Below are 24399 nucleotides of genomic sequence, written 5' to 3'. Positions count from 1 at the left end.
GGTGTCACAGAGGACCCTGCCTCAGCACCTCTATAAAAGCGGGGCGCCCACCCCACTCGGGCAGTCCCACCATGGCCCGGTACCGGAGAAGAAGGACCCGCAGCCGCAGCCGCCGCCGCCGCAGCCGCCGCCGCCGGAGGTACCGGAGCCGCTCCCGCCGCCTTCGCCGGGTGAGGGGCTATCGCCGCTCCCGGTCCAGAAGGCGCCGGAGGAGGAGCCGGCGGCGCAGGGGGAGACGCAGACGCCGCTACTGAGCTGACCCAGCCCTGGGCGGGAGCGGAGCCGCCGTCCCCGAGACGTCCAGCCAGCAGCGTCCCCGCACCACCGTGGCCCCGGGTCCAATAAAGCAGCAGTGACCACGCAGCGGCTGTGCCTGGCTCTGTCGTCCCTGTGTGTCTGGGTTGAACCTAGTTCGTCTTTAAGCCCCCTTCCAGCCCCAACCATGCTATGAGTCTAAGATACTCAGACCTGGAGTAGTAAAGTTAATTCCAAGAAGTTGAATCTTGTCACAAAAAGGCAAATGACACGATAAAAGCAACCCATAACAGACTGGCTGTTTACCTGTGGTTACAACACATACAGTAGCAAAGGAAAATGTACCTGTTACAGACCATCAATATAATTATCTGTAATGATTTACCATGGACAGCAGAGCACCACCAAGTACTTCCTCTAGAACAGGGTATTCTTCCATATTGAATGAGTTAACACTGTCAAGACACATACATAGGTACATACACACAGTTTTATACTCATTATTTTGCTCTGGTGGGTGGAGGACGGAAGAGAAGCCATTATATGTCCACAGATGCTACAAAAGGCACATATTTTGTGAAAAGGGAAAGCTGAACGACAGCACAAACTGTCCTACTAGATTTGTGTGTGGGTCACAGAAACAGAGGCTACTAATAATTTGTGGGACAGGGTGAGGATCCCAGGCAGGGTCAGCCTAAATAAGTGAGTTTGAAAATAAAACATTTAAGGTAATGTTGGCAGGGTGAGATTTGTTCTGCTTACAGCTCGCACTGGGGAAACTTCATCACTGAGCATTATGAGGCAGAGAACCTTGTACTCTCTCCGTGCTCAGTATCCATGCTTCTTAGCATATCTTCATGCTGTATACAGATATCCCTACCATAACCTGCCAGACAATATATCTTCTGCCTCCCCACAAGGGTATTGCTAAAAGCACTCAAAATCAAACCGCAGATATTGGATGAAGGGTGGGAGAATACTCTCAGTCCTCGCCACTTCTCCATGGGGGGTCGTGCAGGACTTTGCTCTTACCATTTCATTTGCAAATACCCTGCTTTTCATTTGCATTGCAGTGATGGGCAAGGTTGGTAGTTGTGAAAATTTGGTGTAATTCTGCAAAACCTGCCCTTGGAAAAAAAGCTCCTACACTCATTCCAGCAAGAGACTTGAGTAATAACAAGAAGCAATAAGTCGCTTCCCCATCTTGTTTTTTACCCACTTTACTCCAACTGTGCTGAGTGCCCTGCACAGAAGCATAAAAGGGAACAACCCGTACTTTATAAGAAACGCCTCATTTTAACAGTCTAACTAGACATGATTAGGAAGTGGGGAGGGCTACGATTATGCTTGCCTATTCTATGGTACAAAGGGATTTGGTTAATTAGCCAAGGCTGTGCAGAAGTCTGTGGAAGAGGTGGGAATTGAACTTGGCTCATTTAAGACCTTCTCAGAGTACTGTAATTATAAGGCTATGCTTCCATGAGGGTTAACAAAAAACACTTTATTAGGCATTTCTTTCTCTGGGCAATTTCCCCCTCTCTTCCCATCCAAATCTCTCTTATTACAAACTTTATTGGTCTTTTATTCATCCTGGGCCTTTCTGCGCATTTGGAAATCTTTGTTTTGATACACAGGAATTGCTTATTTATGTATTACAGGGTTCTTTTAAAGTTTGTTGCCATTTTGCATTTTGCACAGGTAACAACTAATTTACAGTTCCTGAGTTTTTAACCACCAGTAATGGTAAGGATTCCCACTCATGTGAGCACATTTGGATCTTTCCAGTAATAGATCCCTTGGCTTCCCTTGGTTTCATACGTAGACTCTGCAATGCTTCTGTGCATCAGTGATGATGGGCACAGTGATGTTAAGATGCTTCAAATCTGTCAGCTTCTTCCCAGAATCACTTATCCCCTAGTGGGACAGTCCTGAGCAGTTTCTAGCAGCTCCAGTTATCCTGTTTCCACTTCAGAAACATGACATCTGTCTGATCTGAAGGGAAAACAGTGACAATCAGAAAGACCATACTGAAAGGAAAGAGCTGATTGTGAAATGTCTTATATATTTGCCCCCTCCACCTCTGAGCAAATCCATCAAACCCTCTTGGGATTCCTCAGAAAAGACAACTGCCAGAGTGGATTGTGAGAATACCAATTTAACTTACCATGCTTCTGCTGAAATCCTGTCCAAGGCACTTAATTTATTCACAGATAAACAAAATACTCTTTATTGCCTCACATGCAGTTATGACAGATGGTTCTTAGCATTCAGCCCAGGTGTAAAAAGACAGAGATAAATGAATCTGTTCTTTTTAATTCACACACACATACACTTGTGGCTTTCATCTCTACCTGAAAAGCTCCTCAGGCTGTCTATCTGTTTCTTATTCCATCTATTAGGCAGATCTTCTATCCAGATATTCACTTTACTGTGCCTTTTAACAAGTCCTTCCCCCTGGAATATGCAATTTGCAGAGCACGAATCATATATATCATTAATATCTGATTTTAAAGTAAAGTAATTTAAAATTATGAACATTCTGGAGTTCTTGGCTCAGTGGAAAGTCTTATGAAAAGGAAAAAAAAAAGACCTATTTCCTCCATATATGTGAAAGAGGTTGTTTCATTTCCCATTTCAACAAGTAAGGAGTAGGTAGTTAGGTGAAGTTAAACACTGAAAGTAGAGAGCAGGATGGAAATGAAAGGGATGTTTCAAAATACAGATTTTTCCTATCCTAATAAGCATCTTGATGGACTTCCCTCAAGTGTGCAGATAACGAGCAGTACAGCATATGGGAGAAGTTTTGTATCATACTCATCTGCAAAATTTCTTTTGCCACAGGGAGCAGTGTGTTCCTCAGTAACTTAAGCTGTGTCACATTTTTGGAAATTACAGAAGATGGAAAACAAATAAAAATACATAGTAAAGAGTTGTAATCTATTTTGCTGTTAACTTAGAGTGCACATAATCTGGAAGGGCAAAGTACATATTTCCATTAAGAGGGAGGGCTTCAAAAACAAAAGAGCAAATGGTGCACACAGGATGTAATGTAGTGTGCTTGACACACTTTTAAAAAATCATCAACTCACCTTTGTTGAGAGCAAGATTTTGGAGACACCAGTACTCCATACCTGCTTGCTTTTTATTAACTTTATATTACAGGCAAACTGGTATTGAGTTTATGTCAAGTTTCCCTTGATCACTATTGGCACTAGAGAGAGTTTTAGTCAGGGATACTGGACCTGAACTTACCCCAGATTTCAAACCAGAAATCATATTTATTGACTAGATGTTGCTGCATGTCTTGCTTTATCTTTTTTCTATTGTTATGTTGCTGTCTTTACTGAAGAGTTGAAAGTCTTTCTTTGTCTTCTTCGACTTCTACACTCATGGTTTGGACAGTGGCATATAAAAACCTGGCTGTTTCTCAGACCTGGAGGTAGTAGTGTAGTCAAAGTCTAGCCCACTTGTCTCTCTTTATTAATATGGCTTAAATGTGTTAAATAACTGATCTCAGTCAATAATAATAATAATCATGACCAGAGGGATATACGATACCTTATATTTTCTCTCCTACACTTTTAGGCAGTTTGGTAATTCCATGCAAATGGCATATTTTTCTTCAGGATTTTGTAACACTGCCCCTATGCACTAGCATGGGATTTTCTGATACCCTTTTGCCTCCACAAGCTGCTACTGCTGTAATAAATAGTAGGACAACATAGCCTTTGTCTCAAGAAATGGTAAATTTGCTGAGATTATCTAATGTCAGTGGACCCACAGGATCCTAAGTGGAGAATGGCAGACTGTGCAGCTTGGGGTATTTCCTCCTCTCTCTACTTCAGAATATCTTGTAGCGACTAAATACTGATCCTGCTTCTGGTGATGATGATAAACAAGAGAATTCACTGGCTCTATCTGCTGCCTTTGGCTGAGGTGTAAGACAAGAAAGAAGCAGAATTGATTGTGAGTGAATTAAACTAGGTTATGCAGTAAGAAATCCTCTCTGTGCTTTACCCTTCCTGCCCCCAAATTACGTTTGAACTGTGTTTCCAAGAATTTCTAATGACACTATTAATCATACATTATTTCTAGAATCTGGAATTCAGAAGGACTTCATTTTTTGCCTTTCAGTGTAAGGTATTTAGTGGACTTTTCTGCTTGCTCTAATAACACCAACGTTAGGTAATAAAAAAGCACAAATAAAAAATTAAAATCTTCACACTTGCAATGGAGTTTGCTTTTTTGTTTAAATTTGTCCAAAGCAAGTGAGAATTTCAAAGAAAACAGATCCCACAGGTGCAAATGAAACCTTTGAAATAACCACTGATTCTTTTAACTTGGATGGAGAAGCCATTGCTCCAGCTACCTTCACATGCACTGCATTTCTCCCTGCAGGAAGATGAGAAGAGTCAGAAGAATCTGACAGAGGAGGATAAAAAGACCAATCTCAAAAGTTACTGCTTGGAGTGAGGCTGCTTAATGCTGCAGTTGGCTCAATGAATGAAGGTTCTTTGAGATGGAGAAGGCTTGATATTAAAGTTAAAAGATAGTAAGATGCAAGCTTCTATTCAAAATTCCGTCTATGTGGTTGTGATTCTCTGTCCCATGTGTCCTGTCTTCTAACCAGTCTATGTACAACACTAGAGAGTTCATCTCTGTTCTGATGTAAGTTTAAAGCTTGGAAGTAAGTGATCATTCTTTACTTTGGTTAAGCCCATGAAAAAGCACTGAAATGTGGCATACTGTAAATAGAGAGCACTCAAATGTGTTGCCTGATATTAATGTTCAGAAAATGGCAACATTATCCTTGCAAATATACTAACTGGGATCATTATTTTCTGGAAATGTTGCAAAGCTTTTCATTCCAGGCTGTCTTTATCTCTGTTCCCCATATTTGCCTATTACGTGAAGTCAGAATTCAAATGTATTTTCTCTGCTTTGAAATACCCTCCTGTGCTGAGATGCAAAATCAGACAAAAGGAAAGTTTTGAAATTCTATGAACTGGTCCAATGCTGGCTGGAGTTACCTGGTGCCTTGCTGAAGAGTCCTTATTGTTAATGAAGTATCTGAAACCTTTCTGTGAAGGAGAGGAGGGTGACAGAAAAGATTCTGATTAAACTTCCTCTCTTTCTCAAGACTTTTTGTGGTGATGACATTTCCTAAGGTTGCACTGCCTGAGACTTATTTCAGCTAGATGGAAAGCACAGTTAAACCTTTCACCTCTGTGTGTTGTGTGTGTGCCTCAGAGGAACACGTTAGTTCAATTAAAGGGCTGCACTGCTATGTGAATATATCTATACAACTTCCAGATCACAGCTGGCTCCCATCCAACCACCTTGGAGCGTGGGTAGAATAAGTTCTTGTCTGCCTCCAAACCACAGCGTAGGCAAACCCATTCTTCTGAATTTGTTCTTGCTGTCTTTGGCACAGGAAGGTTGTTTCAAGCCCCCGTGCAAGCTGTGAAAGGCAGTAGCTGAATGTACCGTATTGACCTTTTCAAAGTTCTTCCACAGCTCGATTGATTTCTTAACACTTGTGCCTTCAGCTTCTGGGCTGCAAGGTAGGGGCAGGATGCCAGCTAGTCAAAATTATAGGATATTGAAAAGGTTAACTCAGTCCAGTGTCTTTGTAACTGTCATTAACAAATGTTAGGCAAAATGGTTCTGATTTCTTGTACTGCTGCTGTAGACAGCTGAAAAAAAGAATAATCTTTTACTGAATATGCATGATTGTAATAAGAACAGAAAATGGTACATACACTTAACCTTTTTTTATTGTAATTTGAAGACTCTACTCTTATGGTCCTCCTGATGTGGTATACCTGAGCTGCAAAGTAGCTTTTGCATAGCTTTTGATCTATCAAGTCTTCTTCTTTTATGAGTCTGAAATGATTTGATGCTTCACTGATTTTGCCTTATAAATGGTAGTTGCAAATCCTTTTCATTCTTTTAGACCTTAAGTCAAAATATAATTTTATGGAGAAATAATAAGTTGATGACATCTTTTTAAGTGGAAAGAACTGGCCTACCTCTATATGGTAGAGAGCATTTTCCTATGGAGTAGAAGGCAGTCTTTTATGAGATAGTCCCTAGTATGTTCTTTCTCTGAACTAGGCTGGGGTTTTTTTGTGTTGTTTTTTTTGTTTGCTTGTTTGTTTGTTGTTTGGGTTTTTTTGTGGTTTTGGGGTTTTTTTGTGTTTGTTTATTTGCTTGTGTGTGTGTGTTGTGGTTTTTGTTGTTGTTTTCTTTTTTAAAGGGAAAAGTACAAACACCTTCAAGGAAAAGAATAAAAAATTGTGGCTTAGGTAGCCACAGTATTTTCCCCAAGAAAGATGGGAAATTTTTTCCACTCGATGAGTCAACAAAGATGTAACTGTTCTTGGTAAATATTTGAGGTGATTTAGTTGGCTTCAAGGTTTTGAACATCTATAAGGTAGTATGGTTTGATGAAAGGTAGACCTTAATACATAATTGTAAAGCCTTTTCTAAGAAAACAACTTCTGGAATCAAAACTATAGTGTCACTATAGTTATAGTGACTCTATATATAATAGAGTCATATAGTGCTGTTAGAGATGAAAAACTCCTTTCAACATGCTGACATTTAAAAAGCAGACATAATATTCCTTATGATTTTCAATTTCTGTGCTACAGTAAACACAACATCCTGTGAGGGTTTTCTTACAAAGTGCTCCTAAGAAGCAATTTGAAAGATCTTCACAGGCTTTAGTGAAGATCTGTAGCACAGTAAGGCATTCTTGGGCTGGTTACCTACATTGAAGAAGGGTTTACAGCTGTAGAAACAAATACAAGTTGGCAAGGAGCAAATAGATAGGGTCCAAGGCTCACAATGTCCAAACCAAACCAGGTGAACCAGGAGAGATATTGGATCAAGCACTATAAAGTATTGTTTTACTGTGAATTAGTTTTGATAAAGATAAATTTCATACTTTTGATACAGTAACTAAAAGGTGACTTCAGCTCATTTTGCTGTTTCAGAGTGAACCTATTTCATCTGAAGCTGGTAGGAGCTTTATGAGACCCTAAATATAGATGTAGGACAAAATTCAGACATCTAAGCTTAAAAATGTGGCCTGCATGTTACAGAACGGCTAGTCCTGAGTATAATAGAGTGTATATTTGGATCCAGGTGGAGGCAATGATGAAACAAAATTATGCATGCAGAGGAATGAAATATAAACCTGCTTAATCAACATCTGCCAAACCCAGGGATTTCTGTGTTGCAGCTCAAGTCTAGCTTGGGATTAGTTTCAGCAACAGTATGACATTGACAGCATGGTGCTTGAGAGCATGCAGCAGTGAGACCACTCTGCCTATTTTTGTAATTGTAGCATCTCTGCTAAGTGAAAAATGGATTTCAAAATACACATATTTGTGTACAAGCCAGTGACTGGGAAGCTGTAATTTAGCTTCAATTCACCGAGGAATTTCTATTGCAGTCCTGTGTTAATGAAAGAGAAATAATTTGTGCTAGACTTTTGTAAGAATGCCAGAAAAGGTGTTGTCAGAGGAGAGGTGCAGAAATTAGGCAAGGATGAGGATTCTGCCTACGAAAAAAATGCATAATATTAAACTTAATTATTATGAATGTAGAAATACTTGGTATCTAGTGCCTGCTAGCCATGATCCACTCTGGCTGAAAAGCCTGTGCTAGTGCAGTCTGGTTTCTGGTGCATGGACCCATGCATTGTGATTTGCTCATCTAAGAGACTCAACACCTTGTAAGTTTAAACTCTAAATTAAAAATAAGCATTATATGTAAGACAAAGGAATCTGGAGAATCCTTTACTCACCTTCTAAGGAGGCTGCACCTGGGCTGACGATGCTGAAGTCCCTGAGTTGGGCTGGAGCTGTGTGTGACCAACTGCTCACAACAGAGAACCTTCAGCTGGGGGGAATGTACTACAAAGGCAAGTTGTGAGAAGCAGGGCTGAAATAGCAAAAAATCCTCTTTTCCCCTCTGTCCCTGCACCCAGCTAATGAGGAGCTCTAGGAACGTCTGACAAGGTCTGAAGTGTGACTCAGGCACCCTGGGTAAATTGCTGTTTACAGCAGAAAGCCACATAGAGCCAGCTAGGTAGAAACACCAAATACAGAGACTGATGGATTTTGAACTGCTGATATTGAACATAGCCTATTAGGGCACCTTTCAAGTCACTCAGATATTCGTATGGGAGGAGCAGTACATTTAGTTGTGATAAGGGAGTGTGGGAAATAGGATGAAGTTTGTTTCAGTCAAATGCTTTTAACTCTGTAGTTGTACCAGGTATGAACAAGTCTGAAGAGATATTTGAGAAAGCTTTTCCATGTTGTTCATCATGTCAGATTCTTGGAACGGTGGTAAGTACTGTATCCAGGGCAATTCAAGTTGCGGAATCTTTGTTTCATTTATGAAACGAAACAAACAGCCCTGGCTCATTAACACACCTCATTTTTCCTCATTTGAAGGAATTTTTCCTTCATTTCCTCCTCTGTAACTGAACTGAGATTCACATGATATAGACACAGAAACAAGAAAGAAAAGGATACAATATCCTCAGCAAATTTCTTTTCTTTTTTTTTTTTTTTTTTACTCCTGGTACCACATCATGTATGTTTCTACCATGGACATTGTTTAAACCACTTATCTTCATGCAACAAGGATAAGTTGTAAATAAGCATTAGAGAAGAACTTTTTAAAGAGCATCTAGCTAGCCCCTATTTGTGCATTTTGCTTGCTATTACCAAAAAAAAGAGCCTTTTCTAATGACAGTGGATAATATTCACAACATTCAAGAACCTGTAAATTACTTTCACTCACTAAGCTGGGGCACTCATGTATATCAAGAAATGGCACTGTTCTGGCTCCTAATAAACGGGGAGCATAAAATGGGTGTCAAAGTGTCACATACCTTAAGTTAGGGCAGCTGTCAGTGCTGCCAGAGCTGCAGAATGGTTCATGTAAAGAGCAAATACATTAAATCACAAGCATTCCTTTCCCTAGTTAGAATGAAAGTATTTCGTGCAATTCACAGCAGCACTTACAATGAATAGGAAATGCATTTATGTGCAGTGTTGAAAGGATCTCTGAGCTTAACAGGGATTAAGGCAGGAATCTTAGTCACTTAATGACTCCCCTCTGTTGTTGTTGGTGATTGACTCATTTCTCTTAAAAAGAAATAGTTTAAAATGTGATAGTGAGAAATAATAAGTACTCATTATTAGTTACAACACTTCCTTTACCATAGAGATACAAAATATTCTGTGCCTAAAATCATAAAACAGTCTTTGCTCAAGAAACTCTTCACTAGTAATTGCAGCAGCTGCATTCTGGTGCCCAAAAATTCCACCTTGAGGCCTCTTTTTTGGCATCAAGTGTTATGTATTCTCTTCTTTAATTCTGCCCAGAGAGGTTGTGGAGTCTCCTTCACTGGAGACATTCAAAACCCACCTGGATGCGTTCCTGTGTGATGTGCTCTAGGTGACCCTGCTCTGGCAGGGGGGTTGGACTAGATGATCTTTCGAGGTCCCTTCCAACCCCTAGGATTCTGTGATTCTGTGAAAATCTCTGTCCTCTCATAGCTCACTGGGGAGGTGGGAAATGAAGCTGAAAGAAAGCTGTTTATTTTTTCCCTCCTGTCCTTTTGTTCCCTACAAACACTGTGCTCTCTTACGAGTTAGGTGACAGCTCTTTGGTCTTGGGAAGAGCAATCACCAAAGGCCTGCTTTCCATCTTCTTCCTCCTGAAGAAATGGGTAGGGGTGACTACTGAAATACAAGGCAGCTACAGGAGTGCACAGTGCGGTGAAAAACACAGCAGCACTTCAGATAATCAAAGCTAAATAATGCCATAATACCCCTGTGATCTCAATGCCCCTTGCACAGATAAGCCAGCTGTACTGAGGCTCCAGATAAAGACCACAAGCTCAGTTAGGAAGCAGGGAGCTCATCCTGGCAATGTGTTAGCTGACATTGCTGTGACAGGGTATTAACACCAAAACACACCTCATGACCCAATAAATAGCTGTGCGGTTTCCAACTTTTTCTTCATACGTTAATCAAAACAAGCTAGAGAGTTCAAAATAGATTAGGTATTCCCTTCCACCCTCACACTGATAGCTGTAACCAAGATCCACCCTGTTTGTATGCTCACGTTATATCCATACAACATCTGACCATCCTCTGCTTGATAACCTTGTCTCCCTTACTTGGATTGGGCTTTGCTTATTCTGTTACTCCCCTGTTACATTTAAGCTCATTAAAGTTGATGGATTTCATGTGGTAAATAGCTCCTTTCAGGCCCACAGTGCTCAGCACTTCAGTAAAGCTTTTACATGAGCTGAGCAAGGCTTCAGCAAGAACCACAATGAGTACCAATTATTTTTTGTTGTTGTTGTTCATGAATATTACTCTACTGATAGCATAGTAAATTTTGCTTTGTCATATGTGCTTCAGCTACCATTTTCCCCAACTGAGATACTCCAGATGAAATAACTTCATTTACAATCGGAAACAAAAAGGTTATGTCTGCTCCTTTAGCTGGAATTGATTTATGTTGACTGAGTAATGTGTATATAATGTTTACCTTATTATCTGCTGTGCCTGTTCCAGGATCTGTTTGATGCCTGGGCAACTTTTCATTCTTCCTTGTCTCTTATGACCTTGCCTATTCTGTGTGGATACACAAGTAAAAATCCAGAGTGTGATTATAAAAGTTTTTTTTAATAAATGCTATGCCAGTGATGTATTTACAGCAAGTGATGTGGGTTGTCAGAATTCAGCAAATGAAACCTTTATAACTATAGAGAAAATTAAAGGCCACTTTAGCAAGGTAAGTGTATGCATGATTTTCACCTTTTTGCTTTACTTTGCAACAAGGTGGCATTTACCTTTCCTACAAAAGACTTCATACTCCAGCCAGAAAAATAAAATAATTCTGTAGGACTGACTGTTTCTTGGCAATAGGATTGAATGTCCTGCATGCCTGGTGTACCATTGTATGGCTTTCCATCATGCACAGGCTGGCTTGTGTAACTGGGAATGGTTGTATAAAGGCTTCCATGGTCAGAAGGGCTAGAATCTTTCCTGCTCTCCTAGTTTCAGCAGGGATCGAGTTAATTTTCTTCCTAGAAGTTTGTAGAGTCCTGTGTTTTGGATTTATTCTAGGAATAATGTTGATAACACACTGATGTTTTAGTTGTCGCTAAGCACCAAGTCAAAGACTTTTCAGCTTTCCATGGCTTACCAGCAAGAATGCTGCAAGTGCTCAAGAAACTGGAAGGATAGCTGGCCCAAACTAGCCAAAGCAATTCTGTACCGTAAAATGTCGTGCTTAGCTTACAAGCTGGGGGAGTGGACCAAGGGGTGGCAATTGTTGCTAAGGGACTGGCTGGGTCAGAGGATGGTGAGCAATTGCACAGTACATCATTTGTTTTGTGTGTATATATATACATACACACACACATATATATGTATACTCTTCTGTCCTGTTGAACTGTTTATCTCAACCAGCGAATTCCACTTTTTGCCCTGATTCTCCTTCCTATCCCACAGTGGGAGGGAGGAGTGAGTGAGCAGCTGTGTAGTGCTCAATTGCTGACTGTGTTTAAAACTATGACACCTGCATGTTGTTTAGAGAGCAGCCCTAAAGATAGGATCCACCTGGGCTGTGGAGAAGCAAGGCTTGAGCTTTTCCTTTTTGATTCTGAGGGAGCAAAGCTTGAGCTCAGCTGTCATACATTCCCAAGAGTTTTATTATGTTTTTTGAATTTTCTATGTTTTCACCTCAAGGCATTGGGGCTATTTTCACATCTCTTTTTTAAAAATCATGGTACATAGCTGTTTGTTTGATAGTCTTTTGAAGGGGGGGGGAAAGAAAGGTTATCTTCTGTTTTCTTTTTCTAGATGCCTTTAGTACGATACTTTTTTGTGCTGGAGTTATATTTGCAGAGAACTGTGAGATACATTCCCATTTTTCTCTGCTTCCTGGCTGGAGGGGACATGCAAGGTGGATCCCACAAGGTAGTCTAGCTGCCAGCTGAGGCCAAACAAACTCTTTTGCTTTGTTTCTGTGCCAGTTTGGTTTCTGTTTGGTTTGTATTTTTTCTTTCTCTTAACCTTGCTTCTCACACAGTCCTGAGACATCCACAAATTGGGTAAAACTCCTTCAGCAGTACTGTTTTCTGGCTGTGTCAGTTCCTTTTTCATACCAATGACACATGGTGGAGTTTGGCTGCTAAGCCAGGTGGTTTGTACCTGCCCCACTGCCAGCGCTGCCTGCACTGCTGCCTGTAGTCATGCACTCCCAGCACAGTCTCTCAGTACCCTGCTGTGCAGCCAAATGTGTAGCTCTGCTTTTTAAGTAACAGAATTAGAAACTAAGGAGACTGGAGTTGTAATTGTTTGCATACAGCTTTGGCAATCAATGATTTCTTTTAGTCAAGTGTGTTGCCTTGACATCCTTCTTCCAAACCCAAGCAGAGTTTCTGTTCTCTTCCTTCTCCATTAGCTAGCAGTGGTTTGAGAGCTCTATAGCTGTGCTTATAACTTCAGGCCAGTAGTTTTTTCTAGCATATAGACAGAATTCACAAAAATGTGGGTTAGTGTACTAAGCACACAGATAAAATGGTTGCTCTGGGCTCCTAGAAAGGCAATCTAAGATTTCCTCTAAGGTTAGCAATGGCTGTGAAATGGAGAGTTAGGACTGGCTGCTTCCACTGCTAGTGCTTGGAGCACAGCACATGGGGAGTACAAGGAACAAACTGATATAATGCAGTTGCTCTTGTGTCCAAATGTCCTTGTCTTATGCCTGTTCCTGGGAGATTATAGGGACAGCATTACTTTATAAATTTGTTAATATGGCAAGCGGTGAATACTAGTCCCAGTGCTTATGTTGGCAGTCCTCTCCATCTGCTTAACAATTCCCTGAATTACAGGGTTGGGTGTTCAGGACACTTAGGTACCCAAAGAGTGCATCTGTTTAGAAAATCCAGACTTCTGGACTCCAGGAGTATGAAACAGAAAAGGATGTGGGATAATTGCTTTTTCTGCTCTGCAGAAGTAATGGGGTAACAATTTCCCTGTGCAGCTGCATTAAAGATTTGCTTCTGTGCATTGTGTCCCTGTACCCATGCTCTTGGTAACATTCTGCCCTGTGAACTTCCATACGGCTCAGCCTTTTCAGCTTCTGTAAGAGCATTCATGTACTCAGGTACATATGCAGCTTTGAATGAGGCGAAGACAGGAGCAGCAGACACCACTATTGGTTTCAACTCTTAACTTCCTTTTCCACCTTGTTATCTTTTTCAAACACTTACGAAACTGGCAGAGATGACCAGGTCCTATTCACAGGAGGTAACCTCTCAGACTTGGAACAGATTCAGTTCTTGTTTTTCTAAATATGGCCTGTTTCACAGCAGGGTTGCACTGAAATCAGAGCTCTTCCTTTTTTGTTCATTGATGGCTGCACTTGTTTTCATGTTTCTTCAGACCCTTTTGTTACATCCTGCTTCCACCATTTTGCTCTCAGGAATTCTATTTTTTCCCCACTCTAGTCCCAGACAATTTGACAAGACGGGATCAGAGCTGCTCAGATGGTTCACAGGACACTTATTGCAAAAAGGAGGTGCTGCTCAGCCTGGGGTTTCACCCTGTGCCCTCTGCTCTTTCACAGGTCCCCTCACCCTGTCTCCACTGTTTATAGTCCAGTGAAACTGAGCATTTGGGAGCCATCATGAAGAAGTTCTGTTCTGGCTTTGCCACACATTTCTGAATGCTGTAAGTTCCAACAGTGGCAAAAAGTAGGTGACTTTTCTGGAGGCAGAACTCATGAGGTTGATCTAGGAAGAAAAAGATGGCAATACACTATTATGGGAAGAATAAAATCCCTATATTAGGCATTGCAACAACATGCTGAGTGCAGTGATACCTGCACTGAAACATGAAGAGGAGGTATATCTCTTCAACTTTTCCCTCCTATTTAGCTTTACAAAACTGGAAGAATAGGCGAGTTAAACAACTTCTGGCCTTCACATTCTCCCTCACAGCTCAGGGTTTAATGCACTCACAGAAGCAATAGAAAACTTTCAAAGCTTTCTATGAAAAAAAATATGGAGAGAAAATCTCCAAAGTTAATCTTAATTGTAAAACAGCTATAATGGACTTGCCTACCTTCAGGGAGGTTTCTAACCATGACTAACATCAGGTGCCTGGGCCAGACTGCAGACATAGAGCAGTCTTCACTGTGCCTCTTCACATGCTGCAGCTCCTGGTGTAATGACTTCTCAGACTGAGGGTAGTATTTTCCATGTAATAGCACCTAACTTTTCTTCTCTAGATCTAACTGCTTTTTGATCTCATTTAATGTTTTGGCCTCCACAGCCTCCTGCAGCAGATGGTTCTGTAGTTTAGGTATGCTCGGCTTTAAGCCTGCAGTTTGATAATTTAATTTAATGCCTCTTTGCTCTGACATTATGATGATCTGAATAATATTTCTTTTTCATACTACTCATTATTTTATATACATCTACCATATTGCCACCTGCGGTCTTTTACTATCTTAACAATTCTTGTTAATTTGATCCCTTGCAATGCTGACATCATGCTATACCTTTGATCAACTTTTTCACTTTCCTAGTTGTATTGCATCCTTTTTGAAATAGATGACCAAAAATCAATATAAGAATCAGGATACATATATGCAATGAATATATACAATAGCATTTAATATTTTATTTGTCCTCTCTATTCTAGTAATTCCTAGTAGTTCCAGTTATTCTTTGACACCACAGATACAAAAATGAGAACTACCTTGAGTGGCTTCAAATTATCTTCCTTAATGATAACACGCAATCTCAAGCCTATCATTCAGATAGCTAGGTCTGTTTATTCTTCATTTGGGTTCCTTTGCATTTATCAACACTGAAAATGATGTTATCTATATTGATTTGAATGGAATTTCATCCATGTTACTAAATACTGTGAAATCCTCTGAAATCTGCCTTCTCAGGGGCTGAACTACCTTTGAAGGTCTCTTCCAACTCCATACATTCTATGATTCTATATCCATATATTTTCTAGCTCAATGAATTGAGAAGACTCCAGATCCTTGTAGAGCTAGCTTACCTTTTTTAAAGTTATTAACTTACAAGAGGCAACGGAGAGTTGGTGAGATATTTTTTTTTGTAAACAATGAGTTGCTATTCAGAAGCAGGTAGAGTGCCATCATTCTTTCAAACCCATTCTTTTCAAATTCTGTACAAAAAAAAAATTAAAAAAAATCAGATGTTTTCTGAGCACATGTATAGAGCAAATCTATTTTTTATAAGATAAATTAAATTGTGATGCTCTTCTCTTAATTTTGAATACCATTGGGAAAGAAATGGATGCCCAGTTTGACAATCAATGTCTAATGGCACAGTCTTCAGTATCCAGTAAAGTTTTCTCCTGAAACCTAAGGCACTTGGGTCTTCATTGGGAGTTAAGCAGCTTTGCCTCAACAGTCCTTCTGGCCAAAAGTGGTTGCTGAATGCCTTATGTAATCTTCCTGTGCAGCTGCCGTTCTTTTTCCTGCAGCCTTTGATCAGCCCGTTTTGCCTCTAATAAGCCAATTTGTATAGCTTCACCACTTGTGAGTATGCTGGAGTTCTCCCTTGAGATAGAGAAATACTGGCTATGTCCAATCCCACCTTTCGTTTCAGAAGTATCTTTTTGTTGTTATTCTGTTTCTTTTTCTTATTGTTGGGTGGTTTTGGTTGTTTGGTTGTTTGGTTGTTTTTTCTTCCAGAAACTCAAACTCAGAACCCACAAGAGTAAGGGACAGTGTGAAATCAAGCCGAAGTCCCTATGTGCAAAAGGAACATCTGCACTGTGGAGAGTTCCTTGCTATGTGACAGAGCTGGTCTTGCTACAGTATGTAACGTATTAGAGTAATACAAATATGCCTTAAAAGGAATTCCAGCTCATACCTCCTTAATTTATGATTTCATGGCTTACTGCAGAAGACCAGTCTGAATAACCTGAAAAAGAAAATGCCAGTCCAGATTCCAAATGACCAACCAATAAACAGCAGAATGGGATCTCCTGGTTGCATTGTTGCTTATTTAGGGGATCAAGTGAACTTGACTGAAAGAACATAAAAAAATCCAACCAACTCAAACCACAAATGAAGCAAATTAAAATGAATAAATTATAAGCAATGCCCCTTTCAAAATTACTACTAGTATGCAGTTTGGTAATTAATCAATAATTATTTCTCATTGTTCAGTTACCATTTTTAATTGGAAAATACATTATTTTTTATAACTTTACAAATATTAAAACATTTCTAAAGTTCATCTTCTAAGTTTAACAAAATTTGCCAGTTTTTGTTGAAATACTTTAGATTTTGACAAGGAGAAAAAAAATGAAGAAAAAAAGAAACCTTTTGAACATAATCCTTTTCAACTGTCATTGGGAATAACCCGTATTACGAACACAGCATTAGATGAAAGACTGTGGATGTGACTGTTTGTGCTTTTGCTTTGGCTTTGCTATATAACACGAATAACAGAAGAGTCTGGCATTTGACTATTTTTTTTCTGTTGTTTTGTTATGTTTGTTTTTGTTTGTTTTTCTGAGTAGCTATGGAGGATCCAGTTTCTGAGGGTACTTAGGCAGTAAAGCACATGAATAGGCATATCGTTCCTCTTGGCCCGCTGCTCTCTCTGCTTCTCCCAAGGACTAGGCTGCATATAAGCTTGTAAACTCCACATTGGAGTTTGTAATAGGTTTTTTATTTCATGATATCTGTTCATATTTCAATCCCAAGAGCTTCCCTCCTTTTCTTGATTCCCCTTCTTGGCTGGGAGGGGGTGACTGGGTGAAAGAGTAAATTGCTTCAGTTTGGCCCTGGATTTGGTCTAACAAAAATAAAAAAATGTAAAAAGCATTAATATTAAAAAAATAGTCTGTGTATTACAATGTTAATAAAAGCTGTCCTTAATTGTTTGCTCTAGGCCCTTACTTTCCACAGAGTTTAAATGAGCCTGAAAAGAGGATCTAGGAATGAAACATGACTTTTGTCTAAAGCAGAACCAGCCTCCTTGTAAGCAGAATAGTTTAAAGGTTGGAATGTCTCTTCTGCTTTGAAATATATGAAAAAAATATAGCAAGAAATGCCCTTGGAATGCTTTGGCTGTTTCATGAAAATCTTGTTTCATTGTAAAGCTGGAGAGTTTTTCTTGAGTGTGATGAAAATAATAACCTACTCTTTTGTAGTTATGAATCAGCTTTAATTACTGCTCACACATTTTGTAATGAAGGTCTCATTCAAAATCTAGTCAAGGTGTTTCATGACATCTCACTAAACTTTGAAACTAAATGAGCCAATTGTCAAAATATGCTATGTACAATAACTTCTCAAAGAAAAAAAATTTAAGACCAGTACTGGCAAAAATATTCCTTCCTGTTATTAATTGCTTTAGAGTAAAAAAGAAAATAAATAGGAAGTATTATACCTGTAAATGTGCTATACAAGTATTTTAAACTTTAAGTTTCCTCTGCAAGGGAATGTTAACTAAAGCAAAAGAAAAGCAAATTTACAGGGAAAGTTAATAATTTTCTGATTTTTACTGTATATTGTCTACTTTTCTTCATTCCTGTGCTCAGTCTGAGATTTTCAAAGGAAACAATCCTGTACACAACTTCTGTTTACAAGCATGACAGTAAGTGAGGATGAAGCTTCAAACCTACTTGTAGCCTGGTGAAATGACTAGCCTTAAGAGGTTTTTAGCAAACATTTGATCCTAGACATCTGATGCCAGATAACGTTCTCAAAGGAAAAAAAGCAATAGCATTCCAAACGGACAAACATCTTTTTCTACCCATGGCAACAGAGCAGTAGAGCGGGATGTGCACAGCACAGGGACATGGCTGTGCTGGCTGGTATCTGAGGACCTGATTCACAAGAGCTGCAGCAACAGGAGGCACAATACGTGGTCAAAATATTGAAGGAATATAATAGCCACTAAACTCTGCCTTACACTAGAAACAATACAGCCACACTCACGCCCTAACTCCAATATATTTATTTCACCTTTATTTCAGTGCAAAAATTATGTCCAGCTGCAGAGCTTGGCTTTGAAAATTAAGTTCTTGGTTTAACTTCCCTTCTAAGTGTAGGGTGCACTCCAGCTCATCTGACATTGTTACCTAAAATGGAGAAATGTACCCCCGAGTCACCTCAGGCTCTCTCCAGAGTCAATGGAGAGCTGTCGACACTTTTAGGGCATCATTCATCCAGTCTATTTTCCCCCAACTTCAGGGACAGATGAATTACAGCTCAGAAGTACCTATATTTCCTCAACTGTCAGTAAAGGGAGCCTAAAATTAGTAGCGCAGATGTGGATGTCTATGCATGTATCCCACTCTTCACAGTGTCCTAATCAAGCTCCATAAGGCCTTATCCTACAAAGAATACGGGTTAAAATCTTTTGTGACAGTGGTGTCCATCTAATTTAATGAACTAGTTAATGTTGAAGGAAGTAATGTTTTTTGAGATAGAAGGTAAACTTATTGAGGTATTTTTATACACTTATTTTCAGCCTAAAGGATGTAGCGTGTTAAGAAAAACTCTAAAGTGGGAACTCTCATGCTCTTTTGTCATTAAGGGAGAGTTCAAATATAATGATTCAGTCAGAATTGAAAGTTGTCCCCTAATTCTACTTGCTTAGCATTTGTGTTCTGGCTGCGAATATATTCCAGGACCTTGTAAAGTGTAAAAGCTTTCTTTCAACTTCATCTGCTGTGCTGTGATAGTACTTGTTTTTAAATCAAAGGTAAGCTGGAAAGCTTGGAAGACCAGCTTAGACATCCCGCAAAAGAAAAAATGGCTGTGAGTGGAGAGGCTGTTTAAAAGATTATTTGATTAGAAGAGACATCTCTCTTGAGTGGTAATTGAGGTTTATAAGTTTCACAGCCAAAGCAATAATCAAACATATGTCCAGAAACAACAACTAACCGCTCTGTGTCTGTCAGTGCAAGCTCTGTACAGGTGGTGGTGGTTTTTTTTCTAACTTGGATGTGTTCTAAAGGGAACTTGGTGAATTTCAGTGTCAGAGGATAGAACCTGGAGATGTTCAATGTACCAAGTCTGACTGACTCTAGCTTTCAGTAGATTCTCCTGAGCCCACACAGCCTGGGAATCTGACAATTCCTTTACATATCTGACAAGAATTAAAATTGAAAACCATGCTAGGTATTATCCATTCAATACTTACAAGAGAAAGTGATCCACTGTTCCTAATTTAGCTGTGAGTGTACTTTACTCAAGATAAAATGATAAGAAGGATAGTAAGCCCTCAATTTTAACTAAAAAACGTTGGAGGTGCTTTCCTCTGGTGTACAGAATGTAAACCACTTTCTACAACTGGGAGTTACACTCAGTGCATGCTTTCTACTGGAACTCAGGCAGTGGCACTTGTTTTCATATCTTCTACTTACCTCTTGCAAAACATTAGAATTGAAGATTCTGCTTGTGAATTTCTCCTAGGGTAGCGGCAAGCATTTGTGGCCCTCAGTGAACCTGGGTTGTGAGATGAAAATGTTCTGCAAACCTTAAAGTTTCCCATGATAGTCCTGTTGGCTTCTCCACAGCCTGCACCATTACAGTTGTCTAGCTGTTGAGAGTTAGAAGGGAGTTGAGCTTGTACTATCAGGCTTTGCTAGGGAATCAGGAGATTAACAATACTTTTTGTACCTCCTTTCCTTGGTAACAGCGGAAACGGCTGATCTGGTTTTCCTAAGTTTGACCAAATGTTACTTTACTGTGTCCCTCTGCTCTTCTTTACCTGTACCTACTTGGCCTAAATTGAGGAGTTACCAGTAGCTTAGTGGTGATGACATAGTAAAGAGTTACAATGATAGCACAGCATCTACCATCCATGACTGCTCTGCCACCTGCAAGTCCATGATATTGAGGCTGGGCTGGTGTCTTCTGATTGACCATGCTTAACTCATTTCTCCAGAGGAAAGCAAAGACTTTTATTGTCTCCACCTGTCTTTAGGAGAAAATTTCTTTGTTACCCCAAATCTGGTATATAGTGATGCACTACTTGCAAGCAAGCCAAATGCTTTATTTAATCATCTGTTTTCCTCTATCTTGGTGGCTGAACACTCCTTACTGACAAATGTTATGGCATATGACGGGGTATATGAAAAAGTCTGTCATTTGTCTGTTCCTTTTTTTTTTCTTTTTAATTGAGTGACATTTGAGCAGGTTGCTGAGCCTGAAAGAAAAGACCATGCAAGTATTTTATAACAGATATCTGTCATCTTCCTGACAGGTAGATGTTAATTTATACACCTTTTTTGCATACGATATATCAACATTTTATGAATGTCATAATCAATATCCAGTATTTCATTTTCTGCAACAGCTTTTTTGCCTGGTGTTCTTCAGCAAGAGTCATCTAGACACAAAATATATGGGATCTCCTTTTTCAGAAGCCAAGTCAATATTGGATTAAGTTTTATCTAACAGATTGAAATAAAATAGAAAATGCAGAGCTAGAAAGGGAAATAAAGAGTGAAAAAATTAATACAGAACCAATATCTTAAAAGAGTCCAGTGACTTTCAGAAGTAATATGGTTAGTTAAAACTGAATGTTAGGTATGTGTTGCATTCTTGTGTAAGCATAAATGAAACAATTACAAGAATTTTCAAGAGAAATCACAAAAACTGTTGTTTTTTTTTGTGAAGGTGTTAAAAGATATTTGTATCTACAACATTCAGTCATATTTATGGCTTCTTTTACTTCAGATATTAATTTTTTCTCATGTCCAAGGCCTTAGAGAAGTCATAGAATCATAGAATCATTAAGGTTGGAAGAGACCTTCAAGATCAACAAGTCCAACCATAATCCAGCTACCACAACCACTAAACTGTATCCTGAAGCATCACATCTAAACGCTTCTTGAACAGCTCTGGGGATGGCGACTCCACCATCTCCCTGGGCAGCCCATTCCAATGCCTCACCACTCTTTTAGTAAAGAAATTTTTCCTAATTTCCAAGCCAAATCTCCCCTGGCACAACTTAAACTCATTTCCTCTCATCCTATTGCTAGTTACTTGGAAGAAGAGAGCAACACCAGCCTCTCTACAAACTCCTTTCAGGTAGTTGTAGAGAGCAATAAGATCTCCCCTGAGCCTTCTCTTCTTCAGACTAAACAACCCCAGTTCCCTCAGCTTCTCCTTATATGACATGCCCTCCAAACTGCTCACCAGCCTCATTGCTGTTTTCTGGACATGCTACAGGCCCTCAATGTCTTTCTTACACTGTGGTGCCCAGAACTGAATGCAGTACTCAAGGTGTGGCCTCACCAGTGCCAAGTACACGGGCACAATCACTTCCCTACTCTTGCTTGGCACACTGGTTTTGATACAGGTCAGGATGCCATTGGCCTTCTTGGCTAACTGGGCACACTGCTGGCTCAAGTTCAGCTGGCTGTTCACCAGTACTCCCAGATCCTTTTTCACCAGGCTGCTTTCCAGCCACTCTTCCTCAAGCCTATAGCATTGCTTGGGGTTATTTTGACCAAAGTACAGGGCCCGGCACTTGGTTTTGTTAATCCTCATCTCATTGACCTCAGCCCGTTGATCTAATCTGTCCAGATCTCTCTGCAGTGCCTTCCTACCCTCAAGCAGATCAATACGGCTGCTCAGTTTCGTGTCTGCAAACTTGCTGAAGGTGCACTCGCTCCTCTCATCCAAAGAATTGATAAAAATCTTAAACAGAACTGGCCCAAATACTGATCCCTGGGGGAAATCACTTGTGACTGGCTGCCAGTCGGATTTAACTCCATTTATCACAACTCGTTGGCCTGGCCATCCAGCCAGTTTTTAATCCAGCAAAGAGTCTGCCTGTTTATACCAGGGGCTGCAAGTTTCTCAAGGGTAATGCTGTGGAAGATGGTGCCAAAGGCCTTAGACAGGTAAACAACATCTGCAGCCTTCTCATCCAATAGGCAGGCCATGTGGTCATAGAAGGAGAACAATTGGTCAAGCAGGACCTGCCTTTCATGAATCCATGCTGGCTGGGCCTGATTTCACCATTATCCTGCACTTGTTGTGTGACTGCACCCAAGATGAACTACTCCATGGTACCATCTTCCTTGGTACCAAGGTCAGGCTGACAGGCCTGTAGTTTCCCGATCCTCCTTTTGGCCCTTTTTCTAAATGAGTGTCACGTGTGACATCCATAGTCACTGATACAGTCAATCCATATTCAACTTTATTCTTTTCTGGCTTGCAGAATTGTGTGTCAGGAGTAACTCTAAGGCAATTCACTGAGTTGTCCTGATTTGAAGTTACAGCCAGTAAAAAACTGTCTCTGATTTACAAAGCACAATAAATTCCTTTACTCCTTGTCACTACTTTAAACAAGGGGAGTTCACTCTGCAAATTCAGGTTGAGTGTATATAGGCATGACAGAAAATTTACATTTTCTTGGAGGTTTCACAAGCATTAATACTTTACCTGTCTTATGTTTCTGGAAAGCTTTTTCACTAATTAAATGCGGATAATTACATGCAGTACATGTTCATAGTATCTCTTTACTAACTTTCTACTAATGTATAAGAAGGCAGAAATGAAAGATGTGCAGATAAAGAGCACGCACATGTAGAAACTTCAATGATGTACACTGCTGACAGGAGATAAAATCAGGTACACTGAATCATAAAATAATGCACTTTGCAGCACAGATTTCTTCATGGGATGTTTCAATGAACTAAAATAACTATCAAAACTATTTTGATGAACAGACTGTCATGGTCCGTGTAAACAATTTTTCCATACAAGATACTGATACGATAACATAAAAATATTTCTCAAGAAAATACCAATTTTGTCAACATTTTCTACAAGTTATCACCGAGACATTTAATTTTTACCTCAATGAAATATTTTGTTTTGGCTTTGATATATTGTATTCAATACATTTTGAAAACAGGAGAGGGAAAGAAATCCCCATTCTGATGGAATAAAACATGTTTTGATTCCACAAGAGAGAAATTAAATTTTGCATATAGTGGTATGGTGGAGATATAATCCAGGGTGCATGCTTGGTCAGCAGAAGAGTGCAGTTTCTCACAGCAGAAAGCTAAGATACTCAGTGTTCCTGTAACACTGTTCAGGTATTTCAGATATTTTAATCCAGGGAACAGGGAGTGAGATGACACTTTAGGCAACAGCTGAAATTGTTTCAAAACTTCTGAAATAATCAGTTGTAAAAACATAGCCTTTTAAAAGAGGATAATGGATATTTTTGTATTTTAAGGGACTTTTGAAGACCCCAAGTGGAATTTTTGATGTTTGGAACTAATTTTATCTGTTTCTAACAGCTTTTGGATATACTTTGGTTCTTCTTTTGGGTTGCTAATACCTTTCACTCCACTGATACAATACAGAAGTGTTAAACTGTTAGTTTGAGAGTGGGTTTATTTGTTCATGTTTTGAAGAAATATATAGCTCGTTATTTCCACTCATGAAAACACCACATTAACTCTGAAATGAGCCAAATCCTTTTCACTGGGGAATTGCAGAGGAGACTTGGTGATATAGGTGAACCTCTGAAAGGACTGTTAAGTGATCCACATAGTTCCTGGTGTGCATATGAAGGAAAGAAGATGCTTTTCAGTGAGACATCCTGTGAGAAGAAGCAAGATCTAAGGTTGGGTCTCAACAGTCTGGTATTTTACTATCCATAATAAAATTTGGTCAAGAAAGTCAAGGGGATTAAAAAACAAAACAAACAAAAACCAACAAAACAAGCAAGCAAGCAATCAAGCAACAAAAAATACAGACAGTAAATTGAAGATCATTGAGGTGCTCCCCTGAGTCTAGAAATGCAGATAGCCAAACAGAAACTAAACATTTGATGAACGGGAAAGAGGTGCCTTTTCACATGATAGCTGAAGAAGTTGTATGCAGGACCTTAAAATACTAATAGAAGATGTCAGTGGGGAAACCTATATTGCTGTTAATATTGGTAGAAAAGAAGGGACACCATGAATGTACCCTTAATGTGCCTCTAGAGCTTCCTTTAACAGGAACCTTGTCGTGGTTTAGGACCAGCAGGCAACAAAGAACTCACTCCTCCCTCCA

Source organism: Apus apus, chromosome 3 (genome assembly GCF_020740795.1).
Source record: "Apus apus isolate bApuApu2 chromosome 3, bApuApu2.pri.cur, whole genome shotgun sequence".
NCBI classification, from domain to species: Eukaryota; Metazoa; Chordata; class Aves; order Apodiformes; family Apodidae; genus Apus; species Apus apus.
The sequence above is the reverse complement of the archived record's forward strand: the minus strand, read 5'-3'. Positions refer to the sequence as shown.